Raw genomic sequence first — 22,240 nt, 5'->3', positions numbered from 1 at the left:
CCACCCACATTCCAGCCGTACTCTGGATGTGTCTTTATTGGAGGCTGCTTCCTTTTTGAATGGTTTAGTTACGTTCATTGTGGATTTTCTTTCTTTCTTTTTTTTTTTTTTTGAGACGGAGTCTCGCTGTGTCACCCAGGTTAGACTGCAGTGGCCGGATCTCAGCTCACTGCAAGCTCCTCCTCCCGGGTTTACGCCATTCTCCTGCCTAAGCCTCCCGAGTAGCTGGGACTACAGGCGCCCGCCACCTCGCCCAGCTAGTTTTTTGTATTTTTTAGGAGAGACGGGGTTTCACCATGTTAGCCAGGATGGTCTCGATCACCTGACCTTGTGATCCGCCCGTCTCGGCCTCCCAAAGTGCTGGGATTACAGGCTTGAGCCACCGCACCCAGCCTAGTGGGTTTTCTTATTAGATAAACAATACAAATTAACTGAAGGTAAATTGGAAAAGCAGATGAATTAAAATGAAAACAAAAAAGCACCCAGAATTTTCCATAACATGTTGGTAAATATCCACCCAGGCCCTTTCTGTGTGTGTATGGATGTGTGCATGTGTACATTTTCCTTTTTTCTTTTTTTTTTTGAGACAGAATTTCTCTTGTTACCCAGGCTGGAGTGCAGTGGTGTGATCTTGGCTCACTGCAACCTCCACCTCCCGGGTTCAAGCGATTCTCCTCCCTCAGCCTCCCAAGTAGCAGGGATTACAGGCACATGCCACCGCGCCCAACTGATTTTTTTATTTTTAGAAGAGATGGGGTTTCACCATGTTGGCCAGGCTGGTCTCGACCTCCTGACCTCAGGTGATCCACCGCCTCGGCCTCCCAAAGTGCTGGGATTACAGGCGTGAGCCACCACGTCCCCCTAAGAAAATTTTCTTGAGATCTTTGAGAACTCCTCATTTTTGAGAACCCCACTATACCACATAATTTTCCAATGAAATGCCTGAATATTTTAAGTCGTCACTTCAGATATGTAATGAGTGTGAAAGTGTACTTAAGAAAGAGTAAAGCGGCCGAGCACAGTGGGTCACGCCAGTAATCCCAGCACTTTGAGAGGCCGAGGGGGGCAGATCACAAGATCAGGAGATCAAGACCATCCTGGCTAACATGGTGAAACCCTGTCTCTACTAAAAATACAAAGAATTCGCCGAGCATGGTGGCGGGCGCCTGTAGTCCCAGCTACTTGGGAGGCTGAGGCAGGAGAATGGCGTGAACCTGGGAGGCGGAGGTTGCAGTGAGCCAAGATTGTGCCACTGCACTCCAGCCTGGGCGACTGAGCGAGACTCCGTCTAAAAAAAAAAAAAAAAAAAAAAGAGTAAAGAATTCCATATACACGCTGTTCCTGGGTGCAGTGACTCATGCCTGTAATCCCAGCACTTTGGGAGGCTGAGGCGGGTGGATCACTTGACGGGAGTTTGAGACCAGCCTGGCCAACTTGGTGAAACCTGGTCTTTACTAAAAACACAAAAAAATTAGCTAGGTGTAGTCGCACACATCTGTAATCCCAGCTACTTGGGAGGCTGAGGCAGGAGAATCGCTTGAACCCGGGAGGTGGAGGTTGCAGTGAGCTGAGATCACCCCACTGTACTCCAGCCTGGGAGATAGAGCAAGACTCTGTCTCAAAAACAAAAACAAAAACAAAAACAAAACATACACCCTTTGTAGTTATCTGGCTCTCTCTTTCTGGTTAAGTGCTTTGCTTTCGTTGTACAACAACCTCGAAGATAGCACATTCAAATGTGCGCCTAATTAAACATACAAATCCTGGCTGGGCACGGTGGCTCACGCCTGGAATCCCAGCACTTTGGGAGGCTGAGGGGAGGAGGGGTGGATCACAAGGTCAGGAGTTCGAGACCACCCTGGCCAACATAGTGAAACCCCACGTCTACTAAAAATACAAAAAAAAAAAATAGCTGGGCATGGTGGTGGGCGCCTGTAATCCCAGCCACTCACGAGGCTGAGGCAGGAGAATTCGCTTGAACCCTGGAGGTGGAGATTGTAGTGAGCCGAGATCATGCCTTTGCACTCTAGCCTGGGTGATAGTGCGAGACTGTCTCAAAAAAAAGAAAAAAAATCAATTTATTATGGCTTTTCAGGGTCTTTCTCAAGATAAAATCCTGATTTCTGAATTCCAAGAGTCCACTGGTGTTTCTATTATAATGTCCATCTCTCTCTTTGAATGAATTGCAAGTCTCTTTCCCTGACTAAATATGAATTATTCTGTGGCAAGCGTCTTATTCCTCCTTGTAGCCTCAGTGCCAGGGAAAACCTGGCACAACAAATATTTCTTGATAAATATTTAATGGATGAGTAAAGTCAAGGTTAATTTTTTTTCTTTTTTAGATGGAGTTTTGCTTTTGTTGCCCAGGCTGGAGTGCAACGACGTCATCTCAGTTCACTGCAACCTCTGCCTCCCGGGTTCAAGCGATTCTCCTGCCTCAACCTCCCGAGTAGCTGAGGTTACAGACGCCCACCACCACAACTGGCTAATTTTTGTATTTTTAGTAGAGACAGGATTTCACTATGTTGACCAGGCTGGTCTCCAGCTCCTGACCTCAAGTGATCCACCCGCCTTGGCCTCCCAAAGTGCTAGGATAACAGGCGTGAGCCACCATGCCTAGCCTTTTCTTTTTGTTTTGTTTTGTTTTTTTTTGAGACAGAGTCGTGCTCTGTCACTCAGGCTGGAATGTAGTGGTGCGATCTTGGTTCACTGCTACCTCTGCCTCCCAGTCCCAAGCGATTCTCCTGCCTCAGCCTCCCGAGTAGCTGGGATTACAGGTGTGTGCCACTACACCTGGCTGATTTTTGTATTTTTAGTAGAGACAGCAGTTCACTGTGTTGGCCAGGCTGGTCTTGAACTCCTGACCTCAAGTCGTCTACTCACCTCAGTCTCTTAAAGTGCTGGGATTGCAGGCCTGAGCCATTATGCCCGGTCTAGCTGTCGTCTTATTTTGGAAGAGATTTGCTCACATTAGCATTTCTTTTTTTTTTTTTCTTTTTTTTTTGAGACAGAGTTTCAGCCTTGTCACCCAGGCTGGAGTGCAGTGCTGCGATCTCGGCTCACTGCATCCTCCACCTCCTGGGTTCATCCTGCTTCAGCCTCCTGAGTAGCTGGGATTACAGGTGCCTGCCACCATGCCCAGCTAATTTTTTGTGTTTTTTTCTTTTTTTTTTTTTTTTTTTTTTTTTTTTTGAGAAGTCTCGCTCTGTTGCCCAGGCTGGAGTGCAGTGGTGCTATCTCAGCTCACTGCAACCTCCACCTCCTGGATTCAAGCGATTCTCCTGCCTCAGCCTCCTAGACAGCTGAGACATCAGGCATGCACCACCACGCCCAGCTAATTTTTTTGTATTCTTAGTAGAGACAGGGTTTCACCATGTTGGTCAGGCTGGTCTCAAACTCCTAGCCTCAAATGATCTGCCCGCCTTGGCCTCCCAAAGCGCTGGGATTACAGGCGTGAGCCACCACGCCCAGCCCTCGCATTGGCACTTCTTATGAAATGACTACTTCCCCAGGAATGGGCTCTCTTTCCACTTTTCTGACCCTCAGCTTTCTGTTCTTATCTCTTATCTGAGTTCCAGCAGTTATCCTGTAGTGATGATGAGCAGAGTAGGAGTCTTTCCCTTATGGCAGGAAGTGTACCCTATCTGCCAAATTACAGTTCTGGTTGTGCCCTGGTAAATGGACACCTAGAGACTTTCTATGTAAGAGCAGTCAACATGACCTTAACTGTGGCAAATGTTTCTTGCCCATTGTCAGGCAGACTTCATCAGCTCCTCTCTATTATAAGGTCCCTGGGGGCAGGAGCTAGGTCTAATTTGTCTTGGTATCTCCTGTAATGTTTAGCACAGTAGCCCAGTGTCATCCTCGTAGCAGATTAATTCAGCAACGATTTATTAAGTGCCCATGAAATAGGCATTTTACTTGGTTCTGGGGATACCAAACAATGTCTGCCTTCATGGAAATAACTTGTCTTATATAGTGGCAGAAAGTTGACAATTGAACTGGGTGATAGTTAAATAGGGGATCATTGTACTATTCTCTTTACATTTCTGTGTTTGAAATTTTTCATAATAAAAAGTGTAAAAAGGTAGAGAATGGGGGAAGAGTGTCCTGGGAAGAATGAGGTTCTGAGAACGTTTTGGACAAACAGATGCAGCACTCAGTCAACAACCAGAACTAATAGAGGATGTTGTTGGAACTGGCCTCATAAGTTGATCTCATGGAGCTACCTCCACGGTTACCAGAGGTTGAGAAGGGTAGGGAGTACGGGGGAATGAAGAGAGGTTTGTCACTGGACTTGGTAGCTTACGCCTATAAACCCAGTGCTTTGGAAGGTTGTGGTGAGAGGATCTCTTAAGGCCAAGAGTTTGAGACCAGACTGGGCAACATAGAAAGACCCCATCTCTACAAAAAACAAGCAAACAAAAATTAGCCAGGGATGGTGGTGCAGGCTTGTAGTCCCAGCTAATGGAGAGGCTGAAGCAGGAGAGTTGCTTGAGCCTAGGAGTTTGAGGTTACAAGTAATCTTGCCACCACACTCCAGTTTGGGTGAAAGAGCAGGAACTTGACTCTGAAAAATAATAATAAAAAGAATAAGAAAAAAAAAAGAGATGTTGGTTAATGGGTACAAAAATACAGTAAAATACAGTTAGAATAAGTTCTAGTGTTTGATAGCAAAGTAGGATTACTATAGTAAATAGTAATTTATTGTGTATTTCAAAATAGCTAGAAGATTTAGAGTATTTCCAACACAAAGAAATGGTAAGTATTTGTGGTGATGGATACCCGAATTACCCTGATTTGATTATTGTATGCATGTATCGAAATATCAGATGTATCCCATAAATATGTGCAATTATTATGTACGAATAAAACAAGAATTGGCCGGCCGGGAGCAATGGCTCATGCCTGTAATCTCAGCACTTTGGGAGGCCGAGGGGGGAGGATCATGATGTCAGGAGATTGAGAGCATCCTGGCTAACATGGTGAAACCCTGTCTCTACTAAAAATACAGGAAAAAAAAAAAATTAGTCCCAGCTACTCGGGAGGCTGAGGCAGGAGAATGGCGTAAACCCGGGAGGCGGAGCTTGCAGTGAGCTGAGATGCGGCCACTGCACTCCAGCCCGGGGACAGAGCGAGACTCTGTCTCAAAAAAAAAAAAAAAAAAAAAAAAGAATTGGCCGCTGAGCACGGGACTCACATCTATAATCCTAGCACATTGGGAGGCTGAGGTAGGTGGATCACCAGGTCAGAAGTTCGAGACCAGCATGGCCAATATGGTGAAACTCTATCTCTACTAAAAATACAAAAATTAGCCGGGCATGGTAGCGTGCGCCTGTAGTCCCAGCTACTCAGGAGGCTGAGGCAGAAGAATCACTTGAACCCAGGAGGCGGAAGTTGCAGTGAGCCGATATCGTGCCACTGCACTCCAGCCTGGGTGACAGAGTGAGACTCCATCTCAAAAAAAAAAAAAAAAAAAAAAAAGAATTGGCCTTATAATTACATCAAAGCCTTTATTATTTGAAGGACATTAAGGCAGTATCTACAGCACTCAGGCTGGAGGCCTTTATAGGTGTAGAGGAGGGTTGGTACTTGAAGCCCAGGTGGGACTCTGATTTTTCCTTCTTCACTATTTCTAGAGTCTCTAGCCCAGAGTATAGCTAACCCATATCAACAGGTAGAATGCACTGATAACATCCTGCCAATAACTGCTTCTTCTTTTTTTTAAGATGGAGTTTCACTCTTGTTGTCCAGGCTGGAGTGCATTGGCACTATCTTGGCTCACTGCAACCTCTGCCTCCCAGGTTCAAGTGATTCTCCTGGCTCAGCCTCCCAAGCAGCTGGGATTACGGGCACCCACTGCCGTGCCTGGCTAATTTTTGTATTTTTAGTAGAGATGGGGTTTCACCATGTTGGTCAGGCTGGTCTCAAACTCTTAACTTAGATGATCTACCCGCCTTGGAATCCCAAAGTACTGGGATTCCAGGTGTGAACCACCATGGCTGGCCAATGCTGCTTCTTCACTCTTGCTCTAGCTATAGTCAAATCTTCCGCCAATCTTAGAAGTGGTGGATGGGAATGACACCTTGGGAAAAGGAAAGGAGTTTATCAGTGAAAGGATTGGCATTCAAGGGGACAATCACATCTTCAGGCTCCTTCTTTTTATGAATCTCTAAGCTTTCTTTCAATCATTTCAGTCTATGATTTCTTTCAATCATACAGCCTATTATAGGCTCTAAAGGTGAGGCTGAATAAGTTGCTTGCAGACTCTTGATAGTAGTGGAAAGAAGAGTAAATAAGGCTGCTGTTGTCTATGCCTCAGCTCAGGCGTACTGAATTAGAATGACTGGGACAATGTCTCCAGATGATGATTACAGATGCTAAAGACTAAGAACTGGGCCAGGTGTGGTGCTCACGCCTGTAATTCCAGCACTTTGGGAGGCTGAGTTGGGTGGATCACGAAGTCAGGAGATTGAGACCATCCTGGACAACAAGGTGAAACCCCATCTCTGTTACAAATACAAAAATTAGCTGAGCGTGGCAGCACATGCCTATAATCCTACTCTGGAGGCTGAGGCAAGAGAATCGCTTAAACCTGGGAGGCAGAGGTTGCAGTGAGCCAAGATCACGCCACTGCACTCTAGCCTGGTGACAGAGCGAGACTCCATATCAAAAAAAAAAAAAAAAAATTAAGAACTGATTTATACCATTTCTCTTTGCTTACATTCATGGAGCAAGCATATAGACCTGCAAACTTTTGCCTTCATTAAATTTCATTTGATTTATTTGTCACTTAGCTAGATTGCTAGTGATGTTTCTCTCTCAAAACAGGAGAGTGAAATGCTTTACACCTTAGGAAATATTAAGGGAAATTCAGTTTACGGTTCATTGAGTAGTCATCTTTAAAATGAATTCAGAATAAGGAACAGTCAGTCTTTCTCCCTACCCCCCACCTTCGTCTCCAATATATTAAAGATGCAAAAAGCACACCTGTCCCTTGTTTTCAGGGAAGCTAGAGTGTTGCCAATGGCAACTACCAGACCACTTGAGATTTACTACTGCAGATTCCCTAAGCAACTTTGGAAACCATCTTTGCAGGTAATCTTCAGTGAGAAAAGGCTAAGGATAAACTAGTTCTATTGCTTCCCCAGCTACCACCTGTTTCTGAGTTTTCCTGTGTGGCATAGCAGACTCTGAACAGCCTGTTCACCGGGGGAAGAGTTAAGGGTTCTCTGTCTCCACTGTGTCTCTGGGGCAAGGCAGAATACAGAGAAAGCTTTCTTTGGAAAAAGCAGAAGCAGCATCTGCTCTGGGTATAGGCAAATTGCAAGAACTACTTGCCAGGAAGAATTGCTGCCCAGCTTGTAGCCTGGCACGGTGGTGTTAAAAAGACTCTTTTCAAGCTCCATTGGCACTTCTGGGTATTACAGAATTTATAGTTGAATGTTCTCTGAGATCTGTGGAATAAGAAGCACCTTTCAAGATTTAGACATAATGGCAAACGTATTAGGGTTCTCCAGAAAAACAGAGCTGATAGGATATGTGTAGATATATAGAAAGAAATGTATTGTGAGGCATTGGCTCATAAGACTATGAAGGCTGAGAAGTCGACCATCTGCTATCTGCAAGCTGGAGGCCTAGGAAAGACAGTGATGTAGCTCCAGTGTAAGCCTGAAGGTCTGAGAACCAGGAACGTTGATGTCTGAGGGCAGAAGAAGATGAATGTCCTTGCTCAAGCAGAGAGAGCAAATTTGCCCTTCCTCTGACTTTTTGGTTCTATTTGCTCCCTCGACCAGTTGGATGATGCCAGCCCACATTGGTGAAGATGGATTTTCTTTGCTCAGTCTACTGATTCCATTGCTAATCTCATCTGTAAACACCCTCACAGACACACCCAGAAATCACATTTTACCAGCTATCTGGACATCCCTTAGCCCAATCAAGGTAACATATAAAATTAACCATCAGAGAAAGCAACAAGAAATCAACTTCATGGTCCAGTTACCATTTCCTCTGTGATGTCAGTGATTTCAGTCTGTTGATATTTTTGTTATCTGAAATAACTCTGTCTTACATGAATTTTTGCTGTCTTTTTAGGGTCCATCTTCTAATAGGAGCCTCCTTCCTCATTGTTCCTAGCAAGTCCATAGGATATCTAACATCCTTCAGTCCCAAAATATCCACAGTGCTCTATCAAGAGCTGTGGATGCTCTGAGCTGTTCTCTTAACACCGCCTCCCACCATACTAGCTGGCGTGGCAGTTTCTGCTAGGGATTGTCACAGCTCTGATGGGGACAATGCACACTGCTGTATTCAGTTACTGTGCTGCGGTCCTTCCCGGATACTGACATCTCTGTAGGCTGGCACTGCCATGACTCTGTTCCCTCTTGTGGGCACTCTGAGTCTTTTCAGCTGCTCCACTGAGAGCCTTCTGGGTATTAAAGGAGTACCTGGGCTGTAGCATAGAATAATTTCCCTTGCTCTTTTGGATATACACTCAGAGAGAAGTCCCAAAACATATTATTTGAGCCCTACTGTGTTACAGAGACAGAGAAACAGCTCTTTCTTTAGGTTTTTGTTTTGTTTTGTTTTGTTTTGTTTTGTTTTGTTTTTTGAGACAGAGTCTCACTCTGTCGCCCAGGCTGGAGTGCAAGGGTGCGATCTCCGCCCACTGCAAGCTCCGCCTCCCTGGCTCATGCCATTCTCTTGCCTCAACCTCCCGAGTAGCTGGGACTACAGGCGCCCACCACCACGCCCAGCTAATTTTTTTGTATTTTTAGTAGAGACGGGGTTTCACCATGTTAGCCAGGATGGTCTCGATCTCCTGACCTCGTGATCTGCCTGCCTCAGCCTCCCAAAGTGCTGGGATTACAGGTGTGAGCCACCACGCCTGGCCTTTTGTTTTTGTTTTGAGGCAGCATCTCACTCTGTTGCCCAGGCTGGAGTGCAGTGGCATGATCTCGGCTCACTGCAACCTCCACTTCCCGGGTTCAAGCGATTCTCGTGCCTCAGCCTCCCAAGTAACTGGGACTGCAGGCACATGCCACCATGCCCAGCTAATATTTGTGTTTTTAGTAGAGATGACGTTTCACCATGTTGGCCAGGCGGGTCTCGAACTCCTGATCTCAAGAGACCCGCCTGCCTTGGCCTCCCAAAGTGCTGTGATTACAGGCATGAGCCACAGCACCTGGCCCAAGAAACAGCTCTTTCAATGTCTAGACGAGACTTGTCTTTTCCATGTGCCCGGGATCTTCAGCTAAGGGGTTGAAGTAGAGTAGGGGTTGCGTTTGAGTAGCAATGACCACATTTCATTCTGATGATCAAGGCATTGGCTCTTGAAAAAGCCTATCATGGTTGGCTCCTTATTTCTCTAGAAGGAAGAGTCTCAGATGAAGTGCCCAGCCTTCCTACCAATAAACTTCCTTAGACGCATCCCACCAGCTAGCCAGCCATACCCAGCCATACCTGAGTCATCTTCAATAGACAAGATGAGAGCTCTGATCCAACCCTGCACCTTGTGCTATCTTAAAGGTTTTTCATGTTTGTAAGCTTTATTTATCCTATAGGATCATAAGACACTTGAGATCAGAGGCCATGTTTTCTACTTCTTTTATATTTGTAGCATTAGTGTAGCCCCAGAACTATCCTACCATGAAGTAAAACAAACCTAAGTAACCCTTTATAATTTAAAAAGTACTTTTGTAAGTATTGTCTCATTTAGTTTTCACAACAACTTCATTAGTTAGGTTATTATCTTCATCTTGCAAATGAGATCATCCAAGCTGTCCAAGGTCACCAAGCCACTTAGTTGCAGAGCTGAGTCTTGAATCACCATTAACTCACTCAATGTTCAGGTCTCTTTCCATTACTCCACTGCTGCCAGCTTCAGGAACCAGCTATAATGCTTATACTCTAAAGCTAGCTGCTACCTTCCCTCTCTTCCCTCCTCATCTCCCAGATCTCAGCAGGAAATGTGAAAGAGGACTGAGTACAAGCCATTTTTCTTTTTTTTTTTTTTTTTTAAGACAGAGTCTCACTCTGCTGCCCAGGCTGGAGTTCTGTGGCATGATCTCCGCTCATTGTAACCTCTACCTCCTGGGTTCAAGCAATTCTCCTGCCTCAGCCTCCCCAGTAGCTGGGATTATAGGTGCCTGCCACCATGCCCAGCTAATTTTTATATTTTTAGTAGACATGGAGTTTCACCATTTTGGCCAGGCTGGTCTTGAACTCCTGACCTCAGGTGATCAACCTGCTGTGGCCTCCCAAAGTGCTGGGATTACAGGCATAAGCCATTGTGCCCAGACAATTCATTTTATTTCATCCTTATTCTTTCCATTTTCAACTTGCCTTCTTGTATGTGGTGCCTTTTCCTGCTTGTATCTGAGATTGTCTTATGGTCTAAATGTTTGTGACACCCCCCACCACCCAAAATTCATATATTGAAGCCTTAACCCTCAATGTAATGGTATATGGAGATAGGGCCTTTCTTGGGGAGGTACTTAGGTTTAGATGAGGTCTTGAGGGTGGGGCCTTTATGATGTGATTAGTGTCCTTTTAAGAAGAAGAGGAGAGACCAGAGCTCTCTTTCTCTGCTATGTGAAGATACAGCAAGATGCCTGTTGAGGGCCATCTGCAAGTCAGCAAGAAGGCCCTCACCAGGTAACTGAATTGGCCAGAACCATGATCTTGGACATCCCAGCTTCCAGAACTGTGAGAAATAAATTCCTGTTGTTTAAGTCCCCTGTGTGTTGTATTTTGTTTTGGCCACCTGAATTGACTAAGTCCTTGTTGCCCCTTCTTTTTTTACCTTGACTCCCAGATCTCTAGCCTGTCATAGTCACAAAAAGGAGAGGATTCCTTGTTGCTGCTTTGGTATTCTGGTTTCTAGGCAATTTTTTCCCCACTTGCTTCGAAGGAAACGGTATAAAGGTAAGAGTGCTGACTTCATAAAGAGAAAGTTAGCCGATGTCGTTCCAGATTCCAACTCTGCTATTTTTTGTGTGAGCTCAGCAAAGTCCTTTAATATCTAAAGCCTTTGGACAGGTAGTTTCATCTCTCTGAGGCTGCTTTCTCATCTGCAACGTAAAGGGATTGAAAAACATGATCTAGAATGCTTTCAGGTGTAAAATGTTCTGATTTTGTTATTTTTATTTATCATTGTCATCATCATCATTATTATTATTATTTGAGATGGAGTCTCACTCTGTCACCAGGCTGCAGTGCAATGGTGCCATCTTGGCTCACTGCAACCTCCGCCTCTTGGGTTCAGGCAATTCTCCCACCTCAGCCTCTCAAGTAGCTGGGATTACAGACACACACCACCATGCCTAGCTAATTTTTTTGTATTTTTTAGTACAGACAGGGTTTCGTCATGTTGGCCAGGCTGGTCTTGAACTCCTGACCTCAGGGGATCCACCCGCCTCTGCCCCCCAAACTGCTGGGATTACAGGTGTGAACCACTGCGCCCAGCCATGATTTTATTGTTTTTAATTGACATCCTGCGTTCCTCTTCTCTTGCTTTCAGTCTCTTAGCTACCTAACATCCCTCCTTATCAGCCACCAATTCATGTATTCAGTCTGTCTGTCTTCCTAAGTTCTGAGCATATATTTCATATTCTCAGGCACCCTAAAATACACAAAGGCTCCCTGGGAAAGGGAATTTTTGCTACAGAATCAGCTACAGCACAATATTGTCTTGGTAAGGTTTTTCTTTGGTGGTGGTTGTTTTTTGAGACTAACTTCTCAAAGACAGGGAGTTTATTTCAGTGAATCTAGTCCATTTACACAGTGTAGGAGGTATTTATGGCTTGTTGGTCTATGTAACTTGAAGTCAAGCAGTCTGTTTTGTTTTAGGTCTTTCCTTTATTCCACTATTTTTGGTGCACTGTGCACAGCCATGCTGTACTGTCTGCTGTGGAAACCCTACTAACCATTTGCCATTATTATTTTAGCTTGGCCCCACCAGCGGTGGGAAGGTAAAGAAAAGCATATCATTCTAGGTTCTTCCCCAACTCATACTTCAAACCCCACTCTGGAAGAGATGTAATTAATCACCTCCCCTTAGGTCTGTCAGATACTCTGAATAGGTAATCTTGTAGCTGCATCTCTGAAGCTGTGAAACAGAGGCTTTAGCTGTATACATATTCAACTCTCACCCTCCAAGTCAACAGAGTAAGAAGTAAACACACAGTTGCTGAAAATAACTTAGCTCATGAGACCAGCTCCAAAATGCGATTGCAAATGACAACCCTTGAGGTCTATCAACAAGGGATAGACAAGAAATAAGCACACATGACTACTGCCACTGAACCAGCTGGGCTGTTTATAACCATGAGGGATTCTTCAGGGACTCCAGGTTAGGACTGCAGGTTTTTTCAGGAATAAGTGGGATCAGCTGTATGGGCTATTTAAGGTATTGGAAATGGGCTGGGCACAGTGGCTCACGCCCGTAATCCCAGCATTTTGGGAGGCCGGCGTCGGGGTGGTGGGATGAAGTGGGGGTGGGGGGAGTGTGGATCACCTGAGGTCAGGAGTTCGAGACCGCCTGACCAACATGGCAAAACCCCCATCTCTACTAAAAATACAAAAAAATTAGCTGGGTGTGGTAGTGCGCTCCTATAGTTCCAGCGACTTGGGAGGCTGAGGCGGGAGAATCGCTTAAACCTGGGAGTCGGACATTGCAGTGAGCCAAGATTGTACCACTACACTCCAGCCTGGGTGACACAGTGAGGTTCTATCTCAAAAAATAAAAATAAAAATAAAATAAAATGTTGAATATGGAATGAGGCATGTATCTTTGAGTGCTCTTGCTCAGTAAAATTGCTAAATGGGGAGGAATTTTCTTTCTTTCTCCTGCAAAAGGCTCTTTCCTCGGACGGTTTCTAATACGCTCCTCCATCCCTGTATTCTGTGCCCTTTAAATGAAACAGGTTCTACATGTCAGAAAGTAGTGCAGATTTTAATTCTTCTCACTGGCTTCCCTTGGTGCTAGGATGAAACACTTGATTATATATATACATATATGTTGCCTAGGTGGGAGTGTGGTGACTATTCACAGATGCTATCGTAGTGCACTGTGGCTTCAAGTGATCCGCCTGCCTCAGCATTTTGAGTAGCTGGGACTATAGACGCACCACCATGCCTGGTTTTTGCTCCCACTTTATTGAACTCTCTTTAGCTGGGTCTCTATAGGGAAGGGAGAGAATTTCTTTTTTTTTTTTCTTTTTTGAGAGACTCTCACTCTGTCACTAGGCTGGAGTGCAGTGGCATGATCTCAGATCACTGCAACCTCTACCTCCTGTGTTCAAACGATTCTCCTACCTCAGTCTCCTGAGTAGCTGGGACTTACAGGCATGTGCCACCACACCTAGCTAATTTTTTTTTTTTTTTTGTATTTTTAGTAGAGACGGGTTTCACCACGTTGGCCAGGCTGGTCTTGAATTCCTGGCCTCAAGCAATTCACCTGCCTCAGTTTTTTAAATAAAAAACGTTAATACCTTTATTGAGATAGAATTCACATACCATAAAATTCATGCACTTAAGTGTACAATGTAATAGTTTTAGTATATTCCCAAACTGTGTAGTCATCACCATGATCTAAATTTCCAACATTTTCATCACCCTAAATGAAATGCTACATCCATTAGTAATCATTCCCATCCTCCCCTACCCTTCAATCCTTCTAGCCCTAGGCAAACGCTAATCTACTTTCTGTTTTTATAGATTTGCCTATTCTGGACATGTCATATAAATAAAATAATACAAAATATGACTTTTACATCTGGTTTCAGTCAATTATGGTAACATTTTTAAGGTTCGGCCACATTATAGGATCAGTATTCATTTCTTTTTTTTTTTTTTTGAGACAGAGTCTCACTCTGTCGCCCAGGCTAGAGTGCAGTGGCACGATGTCAGCTCACTGCAAGCTCCACTTCCAGGGTTCAGGCAATTCTCCTGCCTCGGCCTCCCGAGTAGCTGGGATTACAGGTGTGCACCATCCCACCCGGCTAATTTTTGCATTTTTAGTAGAGACAGGGTTTCACCATGTTGGCCAGGCTGGTCTCCAACTCCTGACCTCAGGTGATCTGCCTGCCTCGGACCCCCAAAGTGTGGGATTGCAGGCATGAGCTACCGCACCCAGCCCGCAGCATTGATATTCATTTCTTTCTTTTTTTTTTTTTTAATTTCTTTTTTGGAGACAGAGTCTTGCTTTGTCACCCAGGCTGGAGTGCAGTGGCAGGACCTCTGCTTACTGCAACCTCTGCCTCCCAGGTTCAAGCAATTCTCCTGCCTCAGCCTCCCAAGTAGCTGGGACTACAGGCGCACGCCGCCAAATCCAGATAATTTTTTGTATTTTAATAGAGACAGGAATTCACCGTGTTGCCTAGGCTGGTTTCGAACTCTTGACCTCAGGTGATCCACCCGCCTTGGCCTCCCGAAGTGCTGGGATTACAGGCATGAGCCACGGTGCCAGGCCTGTTAAAATTTTTTTTGTTAGAGACAGTCTTACTTTGTTGTCCAGGTTGGCCTCATACTCCTGGCTTCAAGCAATCCTCCTGCCTTGGCCCCCCAAAATGCTAGGATTATAGGAGTAAGCCACCATACCTGGCCTTTGTTCTTCTTCTTCTTTTTTTAATCCTTGTTTTACCTTTTTTTTTTTTTTAGATGGAGTTTCGCTCTTGTTGTCCAGACTGGAATGCAATAGTGTGATCCTGACTCACTGCAACCTCCGCCTCCCAGGTTCAAGCGATTCTCCTGCCTTAGGCTCCCAAGTAGGTGGGATTACAGGCATCCACCATCACACTAAGCTAATTTTTTGTTTAGTAGAGACAGAGTTTCACCAGGTTGGCCAGGCTAGTCTCGAACTCCTGACCTCAGGTGATCCGCCCACCTCGGCCTCCCAAAGTGCTGGGATTACAGGCGTGAGCCACCACGCCCCGCCGGCCTAATTTTTTTTTGTTTGTTTCTTTTTTAAAGATTGTTTGAGCTAGTGTGGGTCCTTTATGTTTTCATATGATTTTTAGAATCAAACTTGTCAATTTCTGCAAAAAAAGCCAATTAGATTTTTGCTAGGAATTGCATTGAATTTGTAGATCAATTTGAGGAGTACTGCCATATTAATATTATGTCTTTCAATCCATGAACACAGGGTGTTTTTCCATTTATTTACATCTTCTTTAATTTATTTAACAATGTTTTGTTCTGTTCAGTGGGCAAGTTTTTTTTGTTTGTTTTTTTTGAGAGTCTGGCTCTTGTTATCCAGGCTGGAGTACAATGGTGTGATCACAGCTCACTGCAATCTCCACCTCCAGGTTCAAGTGATTTTCCCACCTCAGCTCCTGAGTAGCTGGGATTACAGGCACACGTCACCACGCCCAGCTAATTTTTTTTTTTTTTTAGTAGAGACGGGGTTTTGCCACATTGGCCAGGCTGGTCTTGAACTCCTGACCTCAGGTGATTCACTCGCCTCAGCCTCCCAAAGTGCTGGGATTACAGGCATGAGCCATCGTGCCCAGCCTAGTATACAAGTTTTATATGTCTTTTGTTAAATGTATATCTACATATTTTCTTTTTTATGTTATACATGGACTTGTTTTCTTTTCTGTTTTTTTTTTTTTTTTTTTTTTTTTTTTGAGATGGAGTCTTGCTCTGTCGCCAGGCTGGAGTGCAGTGGCGCGATCTTGGCTCATGGGTTCAAGCAATTCTCCTGCCTCAACCTCCAGATTAGCTGGGACTACAGGTGCGCACCACCATGCCCAGATAATCTTTGTATTTTTAGTAGAGATGGGGTTTCACCATGTTGGCAAGGATGGTCTCCATCTCTTGACCTCATGATCCTCCCACCTCAGCCTCCCAAAGTGCTGGGATTACAGGCATGAGCCACTGCACCCAGCCGGACTTGTTTTCTTAATTTCATTCTCAGAATTTTCATTGCTGGCATATAGAAATTTTCATTGCTTGTATATAAAAACATAATTAATTTTCGTTATATTGGTCTTATAGCTTACAACTTTGCTGAACTTACTTATTAGTTCAAGTGGTCTTTTAGTGTATTCCTTAGGGTTTTTCACATATCAGATCAAACAGGTTAAGGACGTGCATTGGTTGTGGCTGAGCGGGTTGCAGAAAACTGCTGCCTGCATGAAGAAAGTCTTCCCTGCCTTCCCTTTTCTGCTCATCACCAGCCCTGGAGCTCACCAGCATGTCTGTGGTACCTACCACCTAATCACTAACAGACCAGCTGACCACAGAGGGAGAGCCCAATCAGTTCAGCAATAAGTACATCCAGCAGACCAAGCCCCTCACCGTGGAGCACACCGTCAGATTGTATCCTATTATCAATTATACCTTTTTTTTTTTTTTTTTTTTTTGAGACAGAGTCTTGTTCTGTTGCCCAGGCTGGAATGCAGTGGCACAATTTCAGTTCACTGCAACCTCTGTCTCCCGGGTTCAAGCGATTGTCCCGCCTCAGCCTCCCAGCTAGCTGGAACTACAGGTGTGTGCCACCACACCTGGCTAATTTTCGTATTTTAGTAGAGATGGGGTTTCGCCATGTTGACCAGGCAGGTCTTGAACTCCTGACCTCAAGTGACCTCCCCACCTCAGCCTCCCAAAGTGCTGGGATTACAGGCGTGAGTCACTGTGCCTGGCCATCAATTATACTTTTGGTACAAAAGAGCCCCTCCATGAAAAAGACAGCTCTGTCTCAGCCAGATTTCAGCAAATGAGGAAAGAATTGGATAAAATTTGAATGAGGAGTAACATAGAAGGGGATTCTGATTGTTTACAAGCACTGGTGTGGCTACTCTATGTATCACTGCTACAGCTGGGAGCAACTTTCTTCAAGTTGGTGAAGGCCAGGTGGCAGGTGAAGGCCCTTCAAGTTGGTGAAGGCCAGGCGGTAGGTGAAGGCCAGGTTGGTGAAGGCCCTGGTGGTAGGCCAGGCACTGTGGCTCACGTCTGTAATCCCAGCACTTTGGGAGGCCGGAGCAGGTGGATAGCTTGAGGTCAAGAGTTCGAGACCAGCCTGGCCAACATGGTGAAATCCCATCTCTAGTAAAAATATAAACTTATCTGGGTGTGGTGGCATGTTCCTGTAATCCCAGCTACTCAGGAGGCTGAGGCAGGAGAATCGCTTGAACCTGGGAGGCAGAGGTTGCAGTGGCAGAGACTGCACCACTGCACTCCCTGGGTGACAGAGCGAGACTTCGTCTCAAAAAAATATATACATATATGTGTGTGTGTGTGTGTGTGTATGTGTGTGTGTGTATATATATATATTGCCTGATGGTGAACTTAACCCAGGAGAAAATGAAGTTGAAGGACTAAAATGCTTAATGACTGGGATACTGGGTCATCAAGATGGAGTTCTGAAAGATGCAAGACTGGGTCTTTGATGACTGCATTGGTAACTGGTGGAGACCAAATTTTGAACCTCCTTAATATCCATATATTCCTGCATATATCACAAAGCCTAAGGAACATAAGAAGTTGTTTCTGACTCAACTTCAAGAAAAAGCCTTGTTTGCAGTCTCTAAAAATTACAAGCTCATAGCTGCGCCATTGTTTGAATTGTGTAACAATGCACTAGGGTATGGACATGCCATTTGCAGTCTCCCTCAGCTGTTGAACAGTTTCAAGTTTATATACAACGGAATTCCTGTGCAGTGGAGAAGTAAAAGAAGCCATTTTCGTGAACACAGCTATACAGTGTAGAAGAATAAATGTGATAGAAAAGATGTTTGGGCTGGGCATGGTGACATGATTACACCTGTAATCCCAGCATTTTGGGAGTCTGGGGCAGGATAACTGCTTGAGCCCAGGAGTTCTAGACCAGCCTGGGCAACAAAGTGAGACTTTGTCTCTACACACACACACACACATATTAGCCAAGTGTGGTGGTATGCACCTGTGGTCCCAGTTATTCAGGAGGCTGAGGCAGGAGAATTGATTGAACCCAGGAGGTTAAGTTACAGTGAGCCATGTTCATGCCACTGCACTCTAGCCTGGGTGACAGAGAGAGATGGTGTCTCAAAATAAGTTTTTTTGTTTTATTTCTTTCCTGATCTGTAAATTGCCACCTATTTTCTTTCTCTCTTTTTCCTTTTCTTTCTTTTCTTTTCTTTTTTTTTTTCTTTTTTTTTTTTTTTTGAGATGGAGTCTCATTCTGTCACCCAGTCTGGAGTGCAGTGGCACGATCTCAGCTCACTGCAACCTCCACCTCCCAGGTTCAAACAATTCTCCTGCCTCAGCCTCCTGAGTAGATGGGACTACAGGCATCTGCCACCACACCCGGCCTGCCACCTATTTTCTACTGTTTAAATTGTAAAATTAATATAAAGAACTAGATAGTGGGGTAAATAAATATAATAATGCTTATTTACTTTTGGTTCTACTTATACTTTTTTGTATAATATTCAAGAAAATGGACTTCAATAACAACAGAAAGATCATACCATATATAAACAGAGATAGTTTAATTTTTACTTCCCAATTTGAATTTTTTTTTTTTTTTGAGACAGGATCCCACTCTGTCCCTCAGACTGGAGTGCAAGCGTGTGATCTTGGCTCACTGCCACCTCTGCTTCCTGGGCTCAAGGGATCCTCCCACCTCAGTTTCCCAAGTAGCTGGGACAATAGGCACATGCCACCACACCTGACTAATTTTTTGTATTTTTGGTGGAGATGGGGTTTCGCCATGTTGCCCAGGCTGGTCTTCAACTCCTTGGCTCAAGCTATCTGCCCACCTTGGCCTCCCGAAGTGCTGGGATTACAGGCAAGAGCCACTGTGCCCGGCCAACTTTATCTATTTTTCTTGCCTAATTGCCCTTTCTAGAACCTCCAGGACCATGTTGAATAGAACTGGCAAGAGTGGGCAGACAGTTTTTTATTGTTGTTGTTGTTGTTGTTGTTTTTTGAGACAGAGTCTCACTCTGTCACCCAGGCTGAAGTGCAGCGGCACAATCTCAACTCTCTGCAACCTCTGCCTCCTGGGTTGAAGTGATTCTCTGCCTCAGCCTCCCAAGTAGCTGGAATTATAGGCGCCTGCCCCCATGCCCGGCTAATTTTTGTATTTTTAGTAAAGATGGGGTTTTACCATATTGGCCAGGCTGGTTTTGAACTCCTGACCTTGTGATCCATCCACCTCAGCCTCCCGAAGTGCTGGGATTACAGGCGTGAGCCACCGTGCCCGGCCCAGATACTTTTTAAGAGGCCTGCACTCCAGCCTGGGCGACAAAGCGAGACTCCGTTTCAAAAAAAAAAAAAAAAGGCTTTATTTTACCTAGACCTGTTAGAAAGGTCTAATAAATAATGGCAGACAAAAAAATAAAGCTTCCTACCTGTCTTGGGGACAGAAAGAGAGTCAACTACCCTTTTGGGGAAATCATTATTATTTTGAGATGGAGCATCCCTCTGTCACCCAGGCTGGAGTGCAATGGCGCAATCTTGGCTCACCACAACCTCTGCTTCCTGAGTTAAAGCTATTCTCCTGTCTCAGCCTCCTGAGTAGCTTGGATTACAGACACGTGCCACTATGCTCAGCTAATTTTTTAGTTTTTAGTAGAGACGGGGTTTCACCATATTGGTGAGGCTGGTCTCTAACTCCTGACCTCAGGTGATCCACCTGCCTCAGGCTTCCAATGTGCTGGGATTACAGGTGTGAGCCACCTTGCCCAGACAGGGAAATTATTTTTAGCTTTTATGCAGCTTAAGGGTCATTTTTTTTTTTGAGACAGGTTTTTTTCAATATTAGGTTCATTGATGTACATGGCGTATGTCTTCTTTTAGGTTTTTCAGTGCCGTTTTTTATTCTTCTCCATAAAACTTTAACATTTATACAATTTTTTTTTTTTCAGGCACAATGTTACGTGCTGGATATAGAGTTGCGAACTAAACAGATATGGTTCCTGACTCTTTGGGGATTGCAGTCTAGTTAGACTGACAGCCATACACGAAATGCAAGTTCCACTTAAAAATGCTACAATAGGCCAGGCATGGTGGGCTCACGCCTGTAATCCCAGCACTTTGGGAGGCTAAGGCGGGCGGATCACCTGAGGTCGGGAGTTTGAGACCAACCTGACAAACATGGAGAAACCTCGTCTCTACTAAAAATACAAAATTAGCCAGGCATGGTGGCGCACACCTATAATCTCAGCTACTTGGGAGGCTGAGGCAGGAGAATTGCTTGAACCTGAGAGGCGGAGGTCGTGGTGAGCCAAGATTGCACCATTGCACTCCAGCCTGGGCAACAAGAGTGAAACTTCATCTCAAAAAATAAAAAAATAAAAAATAAGCTACAGTAGATTAATAATTATAGTAATTTTAGCAGTCATTTTACAGAGCACCGATTTTGTACCAAGCACTATTGTAAATACTTCATATATAGTAATTTATTTAATCCTTCCAACATTCCTATGATATAGGTTTTATTATTATTATTTTTGACATGGAGTTTTGCTCTTGTTGCCCAGGCTGGACTGCAATGGCACGATCTCAGCTCACCGCAACGTTCCACCTCCAGGGTTCAAGTGATTCTCCTGCCTCAGCCTCCTGAGTAGCTGGGATTACAGGCATGCGCCACCATGCCCGGCTAATTTTGTATTTTTAGTAGAGACAGGGTTTCTCCATGTTGGTCAGGCTGGTCTCGAACTCCTGACCTTAAGTAATTTGTCCGCCTCAACCTCCCAAAGTGCTGGGAATACAGGCGTGAGCCACCATGCCTGGCCCGTGCTTGGAAGTTATCAGAAAAAAAATCTTAAGGAACTCAAAGCTGTTTCTAAAGTTGGTATGACCTGTAAGGGTAGAATATCTGATACCTACTCTGGTTTCCACAACCAGCTTTGGTGGAAATTGACTCGACTGCCTAGGGAATCTAGAATTGGGTGGCAGGCCCGCACCACATGGCTCAAATCCTATTACCCCACGTCGTCATATCCTTCCCACTTTTTTTTTTTTTTAAGAGATGGTGTCTCTGGCCAGGCACGGTGGTTCACTCCTGCCTGAGCTCAGTAATTCCAGACCAGCCTAGGCAATACGGTGAAACCCCATCTCTACTAAAATACAAAAAATTACCCGGGCATGGTGGTGCACACCTGTAGTCTCAGCTACTCAGGAGGCTGAAGTGGAAGAATCACTTGAACCCAGGAGTCGGAGGTTGCAGTGAGCCCAGATTGCACCACTGCACTCCAGCCTGCATGGCAGAGCAAGATTCCATCTCAAAAAAAAAAAAAAAAAGAGAGAGAGATGGTGTCTTGCTCCATTATCCAGGCTAGAGTGCAGTACAGTGGCTGTTCAGAGGGTGCGATCATAGTGTACTACAGCCCTGAACTCCTGAGCAAGCAATCCTCCTGTGTCAGCCTCCCAGGTAGCTGGGACTATAGTTGTGCACTACTCTCCGGGCTCCTGCCCTTATTTTTAACTTATAATTTAACTAAATGGGGCCAGGTGTGGTGGCTCAGGCCTGTAATCCCAGCACTTTGGGAGGCCAAGGTGGGCGGATCATCTGAGTTCTGGAGTTTGAGACCAGCCTGGCCAACATGGCAAAACCCCACCTCTGCTAAAAATACTACAAAACAATTAGCCAGGCATGGTGGCACATGCTTGTAATCCCAGCTACTTGGGAGGCTGAGACACTAGAATCACTTGAACTCGGAGGCGGAAGTTGCAGTGAGCCGAGATTGTGCCACTGTACTCCAAACTGGATGATAGAGTGATACTGTCTCAAAACATAAATAAATAAAATAATAAATAAATAAATAAATTAGAACATTTTAGTTTCATTTGGGAAAACAATTAAAAGTCATATATGAGTGTTTCATTTCTTTCTTTTTTTTTTTTTTTGAAGCAGAGTTTCGCTCTTGTCGCTCAGGCTGGAGTGCAATGGCACGATCTTGGCTTACTGAAACCTCTGCCTCCCAGGTTCAAGCGATTCTCTTGCCTCAGCCTTCCGAGTAGCTGGGATTACAGGTGCCCACCACCATCCCTGGCTAATTTTTGTATTTTTAGTAGAGGTGGGGTTTCACCATGTTGACCAGGCTGGTCTTGAACTCCTGACCTCAGGTGATCCACCCGTCTTGACCTCCCAAAGTGCTGGGGTTACAGGCGTGAGCCACCAAACCCGGCCGAGTGTTTTACTGCTTAAAAACAGATTATTGCACAACACATACACATGGTATACATACAATTTGTTGTTTTTTACATATATTACATAAATTTTAGGGGAAAAAATGCCACCGGGATT

The 22,240-nt window shown here is 44.8% G+C and overlaps 1 protein-coding gene and 1 pseudogene across 2 annotated transcripts in view; both read left to right on the top strand.

The window, feature by feature from the left end:
• Nucleotides 1-22,240, top strand: part of SIK3 (SIK family kinase 3) — a 299,785-nt gene that overhangs the window by 11,911 nt on the left and 265,634 nt on the right. The gene's annotated exons all lie outside the window — the stretch shown is intronic.
• LOC106993489 (cleavage and polyadenylation specificity factor subunit 5-like) lies at nt 10,613-17,715 on the top strand (annotated as a pseudogene).

The sequence above is a fragment of the Macaca mulatta genome, chromosome 14 (genome assembly GCF_049350105.2).
Source record: "Macaca mulatta isolate MMU2019108-1 chromosome 14, T2T-MMU8v2.0, whole genome shotgun sequence".
Taxonomy (NCBI): domain Eukaryota; kingdom Metazoa; phylum Chordata; class Mammalia; order Primates; family Cercopithecidae; genus Macaca; species Macaca mulatta.
This window is presented reverse-complemented; position numbering and strand designations above follow the sequence as displayed.